The following is a 6,994-nucleotide window of genomic DNA, read 5'->3' as shown; positions in this document are numbered from 1 at the left end:
ATCTTCCAGTAAACTACTGGAATTCAGGTACACTGAGATTGCTGCAAGGTGGATTAGATGCCACCAATATGGTGCAGTACAAGCTACCTCACAAAAAAAAAAAAAAAGGTTCAAAGCCCAACTGAGCTTCTTTATTAAAAGTAGGCAGAGGCCAATAATCAAATACTTGCAGAGGAGTCATAGCATCTGTCGTAAGCTGTTCCCTAGGTGAGTTGCAATAACACTTGCAGATCACTTTCTCACAGAACACTAAACTTCTGGAAGTTATCATGTCAGTTTGATAATAGTGTTAATTAAGAACAGAAAACTAATCTGCCAGTGCAGCTACACCCAAGTGTCCTTCTGTTATGAGTAACTTCAACAGTGAGCTTTGACCTAGCTAAACCCCCTCTCCTAAAGCTTCCTTGGCCTCTAAGAAAAGACTCCTTTCAGTATCAGAAATAGAGGCAAATACACTGCAGAAGGTGAAGGTAACAAACTGGATACTTTTCTTCACCTAACAGTGCCAGCTGAGAGCTTCCCAAGTGACTATGGCTGCTGGTAGGTAGGGATCAGCAGCAGGGTGGGCATACAGGCACCCTTCGTTGCTGTCTCCCTTCCTGGTCTGAAAAAGGCCAGCACGGTGTCAGTGGGGCATCCCGCTGCTCACTTGTATGTATGTTAGTTTTGTAACAGGATGGAAGGTAGCTAATCTGTCTGCTGGTTAATGTTTGCAATGAACATGGAAATTGTATCCCTTCGTGTCAAAAGATTGAAATGGCCCAAACCTCACTCTTTGTTCCTTTGGTTCTTTTTTGTCTGCTTATATTTACCTAGAGATACTAAGAAGAACCTCGGAGTGCAAATGTTATCTTCTGTCAGCTGATCTCTGCTGAATGGCACTGATGGTACCAAAAAGTGACATGTTGATTTTTTTTTTTTTGTTTCTTTTTTCCTCATTACACTGGCACGTGAATACACTGGAAGCACTCAGAGGGATGAGGCTCTTGCTGCTGTCACAACCTTCCTGGAGAGTCAGTGGTCAGTGTAGCATCCCTCCCAATACCCATCCCAGTACATCACCAGTGACTTGCAAGTGCAGGGGGCACAGAAAGAGAAGAGAAGAAAAGAAAGATATCATAAAATTTTCAGAATTGATTACCTGAAGTAGCCAGGAAAACTGACCAAGGAAAATGGTCACATGGAGTATTCTCTTGTTTCTTAATGAAGGCAGTATGGATTGGCTGGACACTGTACAGAATGACACGTATCATGTGGACACAAAAGGCTGTTAGCACCACAAAGCCACTGGCCATGCCATACTTCAGCACACTGTAAGCTTTTGTACGTGAATGGAGACTTTTGCTTGAAAACAAAATGCAAACTGTGTGATAGTTTGTGACAGGCTGTGTGACAAGTCAGTGTTGATGTGGCCTTTGTCTGCTAGGAGGATGAATTTCACAATTAGGCTAATCTGAAAACTAGACTTTGTTAAAAAGCATTAAGCTGGAATGCTGCATTTTTGTTTCAAGTCAAGTTCCTCTGATGTGGCTGTTACTAGTCCTGCTTTTGCTCCTGCACTGCTTGTGTTACACTAACACTGCTCCCCTTGCTGTGGCATGCGTTTACCAAGATATTCCCCCAACTATCTTGAGTGTGGTGTTTTGAACTCCTGTCAAATCCCAAATATCGATGAGCAGGAAAATCTGGAATTTGACTTCACATGCAATCCTGAGTACAAAGTTAGTGTGGGCTGTCAGAGAAGTGGTAACCACCTCCCAACTTCTGTCTGGCATTCAGATCCACACAAACGTGCCTCACCACTGCAAGCCCCCACCCCTCCTGCGGGAACCCAGAGCCATCATGTGCTGCAAAACATACTCCAAAAGTGGCTTTTTAAATATAGTTACCACTTTGATGGTGTTTCTTGAGTTGGTATTTTTTGTTGTTCTGCTTTATCAGTTATAAACACAAGCTTTTAAGTTCACTGTTGTTCAACGCAAGAGGAACGTGGCAAGGAGGCAAAATAAACATTGTGTGACAGGTGAGAGCTACACACCAGGAACCATAGAAGTCAGTATTTTCCACTAATTACCAACAAAATGCCCTGTGTGTGCTGGCAAAGATCCTAACATAAGCAATAAAAGTGTGTATTTTGGCATGAGGTCAGTCCCGGGTAAAGCACACATCAACAAATCCAAGTGTGTCATGTGCAGGAGCAGAAATCTGACCCTGGGAGCTAATGGACAGCACGGGTAGAGGATGGCGTTTCCTGCTTTAAAACGCTTTGATGGCTCAGATAGCACAGTGAGGTACAGGTTGACTTTTTAACGGCAACCACTGCAGCTCTAGGTGAGCAGGATGCTTTGCAGAGATCTCCGTTAAGTGTTTTCTGGGATCACCAAGGGCTTAGGGAGGGGAAACGCTGTGTGCGAAGGGAGAGAGTGCTCTGCTGCTCAGACTAGTTGCAGAATTAAAAATAAGATAAACTTGTTTCTACGTGTTTATCCAGCTAATACTGGCAATGAGAGAATCTGCACCTCAAAGCTAGATATCCTGGGGCTCTCACGGGGCTACAGAGGTGTTCTGGGGATTGCAAAAGTTTATCCTAGTTGCACTTACCACAGGTGTGATGTGGGATGGTTTAGCATGCCTGCCTCTCCCTGCGATGCAGGCGCTCCACGGGAAGCAGATGATGTCCAGATGGATGTTTGTGCTCTCATCCTGTAGCTGGGGCTATGTGGGGAATGTGCCATGAGGGGCTCCATGTTCCAGGACTTAATTGCTTTTGTACTTGGGAGTGATGACATTGCAAAAGGGTTGTAGTCAATTATATCCTTATGGGCCAGCAATCGGAGAAGAGTCTGTGTCAGTTAAGAGCTAAAATGTGATTTTTATCTTTTTTTTTTCCCCCCTGTGAACTGAGTAAGAGAAGCAGCTAACCAGTGCAGCAGCTTTTAAGCATTAAAACATACCTCCCACGTTGCCAGTTCTTTCCATTGGCTGGGTAGTGGAGCTCCCCTCAAAAAGTCTTCAGGAAAACTCAGCTACAGAATACTGGCCAAAATGTGTCAGACCGCATAGGGGCTGAACAAGCAACTTGCTTTTATGTAAAGCTAAACTTGAACAGTCTACACTGCAGTTACTTCAATGGAGAATCATCTGCATTTGAAAACAGATATGTTTTCATTTAAACATGTAAATGTGAGCATCTAGAGAGATACTTCAGGATAAATGCTGTCTGTGGTCCCACTCATGAAAGCCACTGTAGGAAACGGTAGGGGTATGATATGACATACATGCATTTCCAGAAGTCAGGCAATGCAGGCTCTTTCTGCACTGGTAGTAACTCAACTATATTATTACAAAAGCAAATCAGCATCAGAATATGTACCCAAAATATAGTATGATGATATAATGCTATCTCCAGAGGCAGACACTTCCAGGGGAGTGCTCAGGTGCCCAACACTTGTTTAAATGTTGCCTTGGATGTCTCCACTGTCAGGATGTGGCAGAGCTGGCAGCACCCACCTGGATCCCAGCTTTGGCACCTGGGCCACCCTCTCTGCACTATCAGCTGCCCGACTTCTGTGCTTTGTGGAGCTCTTCTGCATCTGCAGAGAGAAAACTCATGCCTGGTTGTTGCAGATGAATTTCAAAACAGGTAGTAGTAGTGGTCTATACCAGGCTGCGTGCATTTTCCAGCTGATGACTTGTGCTGCTGGGAAAGGGCAGAGTTTTTAATAAATACAGGTGTCTCCTAGCTGCATCCAAGTAGGAATGAGATTTTCCTGACCACAGAAGCAGAGCATCTGAGGAGCCCCATCCATGAGGGGATGGACCAGCAAAGCTGTTCCTTTGCTGACCTTGACACTAGCACGGCTCACGCAAGCTGCAGTGCTGCCAGTGGCCCACAGGGCAGAGTAAACCTCACATCTAGTGGACTTATTCTCTTTAGTTGTCTTGTTTGGGTCTCCAGCATGACTCACCTAGGTTCCAGAGATCAGCCCCAGTACTCAAATAGGCGCCTTAGAAACAATCTTGTCAGAGATCATAGCTGGAGTTGAATTTACCACTGCTTTATTCAGCAGTTTTATTCAGTTCCATGACTGGTTTCCTGGAGTTCCCATAACAGAAAGGCAATGTGAAGCTGCAACCTTCTTACTGATTCCTCTGACACTTTGTGGATGGTCAGCTTGTGCCTGTCATCTCACCCGATAGTGGTTTCAGTTATTGCTGGTCTCCGTTCTCACTACTGCACCTGCCTTGCCCAAGCTGGGTAAATAAGGCTCCATTGCCAGCGTCATTTTTGTCAGAGCAGCATGACCGTGAGGACTGATGCCTGTTTAAAGGGGAACAGTGTTCCTCCTCACCTGTGATAGGTGAAGTCAACACTTGTGTCACTGATCTACTATATATTTTGTGACTGTGGTTTTTCTATTTGACTGTGGACCTTTTCCCTGTTCTTTCTTTCTAGAGTCAAATCCTTTTTTCAGAAGCATCCTTCTGATTAGATAAATGTGCATGATGTCTATGCTATAATATGTAAGCTCTGTAACTGCAGAAGTTAAGATCACCGCTTTTGAATGAGTTATTGGTATTTTTAATTCCTTTGGCCTGTATAATAGAAAACAAAGAAAATATATGCTGAAAACGAATTTGCTACAAATATCCATGTGAATAACACATTTGCAGGATGGCTGAGATGTGTCTCAGTATGGAAAACTGCAACTTTGAATTTCTTGATTTGGGGAATTAAATCCTATCTGTCAATATGTACTGATGTGTATATCAATGCTTACCATGTTCTTATGGGCACTGGAATAAGCAGGGGAAGTACAGTCCGCTAACATCTCAAGACTGTCGTTAATTCTTTGAATGCATTTCTTCTTGAAAATATTTACTCCCTCTGTTTTGCTCTTGCTAGGGAGTGTTTGCGATGGTTCTCTCGCAAAAGCCCGGCGTGTGCCCACCGCATCTTTTGTAGCCATCTGTTGCCATCTGGTGGCAATAGTGCTGGGCCGCCAGACTCCTGTGAGATGGCTTCCAGCAGGAAATGTGTGCCATACTGTCTATAACTAGGGGCAATCTGGTAACAAACACATGGCAAATTCACAAATTACTTGTCTAACCATCTGCCTTCTCTTATTCAGTGCTGCCATAATCTACTGTCACCAACAATGCCATTTTTTCTGATACCAAAATGCAATAAAAAAATGCATATACTGCATTTGGAAGCTAAAAAAAACCCCAAATGAACACTGCTATTATTTTTAGCCTTGGGGCCCTTAACTTCCCTGATGTAATATCTGAATTTTCTCTATTCTTTTTATTAATTTAATTTCTGCTTCCCCCATGCAGGCCCTGCAGCTGTTGGAGCCTCCTGCATCTGCTCTTTCTAGTTGGGCATTGCATTTATGCGTGCAATTCTGTGACAAACATTTTGGTGAAATCTTGTATTCCTCACTCTGTCAAAAGCATTACTAACTTAAATGTAATTACTAACTTAAAATTAGTAATCACTTGTAATGTGGCTGTATGATATCACTCTGCCAAAGGACTTGCCTGCAGTAGTACTTGTTCACAGCTGACTTCCTTCAAGCTGGAGCGGGCAGAAGCCCTCACAGCACTTGTTTCTGGTACATGTATGGAAGGAGCAATGCCCTGAACCCAGCAAGAAGTGAGTTCTGCTTCTTTCCAATTGATGTGAATGAGACTGGTCTGCCATTAGCACAGTGAGTAGTGGGTTTCTCTGAGGTCTGGGGGGCCTCACAAACCAAGCCAGAAAGCTTGGAGTTGAGATAGATGTGAAAAGGATTTTTCTGTGTGGGAATAAAACAGTTGTCAAAAAATTTCTCGATACTCCAAAGGTAAAAAAAAAAAAAACCACAACCTTCATAGCAATGGATCAAATTCAGGCACTCAGTATAGTTTGTCCCCTCCCCTTGCTTTTTCACCTCGGTCATGACGGGTCACATTCCCCTGTTAACAACAAGAAGCATTCACTTCTCTGTCCATATTTAACTGCAGGAGCTCAGGTTGCCTTGATTTTTTGGGGGGAGGGAAATAGTCTTGTGTCTCTGCCAGTGAACATTCCTTGCAGCCAGGCTGTCGCTCCCCAAAGGCCTTCTCCAAATACCTGCTCCTGCCTCTTCCAGCGTGAGCTCTGACTCCCAGCCAGTGAGGGGTAGCTGGATCCCAGGCTGGGGGGCTGTTCTCAGGTCAGCTCCTCTGCAAGAGAAATAACCCTTTGCTAAGGCTGCAGGCTTTCTGGGGCTCCTACAGATTCTGCATCCTGCTGACTCCAAGCAGCTAGACCTTTATTTTCGGGGGGAGGGACACAGAAACTTGTGTTACCCAAGAGCTACAATAAGAGCGTGTAACAGTCCCCTCCATCTGTTTCAGAGTGAACCTGCCAGCCCTGCCTTGGGTGGGCAGGAATGCTTTGAGAGCCCCGAGAGGATCCAGAGGGGCATTGTCAGCATTCCTGCAATGCCTCCATGTAATTGTATCTATGCTGGGCACAGCAGCTGCCCAGCCTGGGATAAAGGTTGGAAGCAGCCAGCCGCTTGTTTGAAATAAGAGAGCTGCAACAATGGGAGCTGCTGGCCAAGGCACAGGCCAGGGACAAGGACAGAGTTATGCAGATGGAGAGTTTTTACTGGAAGATGAATGTAAATGCAGAGGCTGAATGCTGAGTTAGTGGAGGTGGGTGGGTGAGGGGGAGTGATTTAAAAAATATATAATTAAAGTAATAATAATAAAGGCATCCAGCATGAAACACCAAACCATCTGGTGTTCAGCACAGAGGATATCCATAAGAAATAAAAAGTATGTCTGGTGTCACCCAGAGGCAAAGCTAAGAAAGGGTTTTGTGGGGAATGTTTTCTGGAAAAGCAAATTTGGAACAGTGTGTAAGAGTGGTTGTGGCAGATCACTTAGTCTGATGTCTCAAACAGCAGGTGCCTAGGGAAAAGTGCAAGAACAGGGCAAGCATCTAGCAGTATTTCCCCAG

The sequence above is a fragment of the Strix aluco genome, chromosome 6, assembly GCF_031877795.1.
Source record: "Strix aluco isolate bStrAlu1 chromosome 6, bStrAlu1.hap1, whole genome shotgun sequence".
NCBI lineage: Eukaryota > Metazoa > Chordata > Aves > Strigiformes > Strigidae > Strix > Strix aluco.
This window is presented reverse-complemented; position numbering follows the sequence as displayed.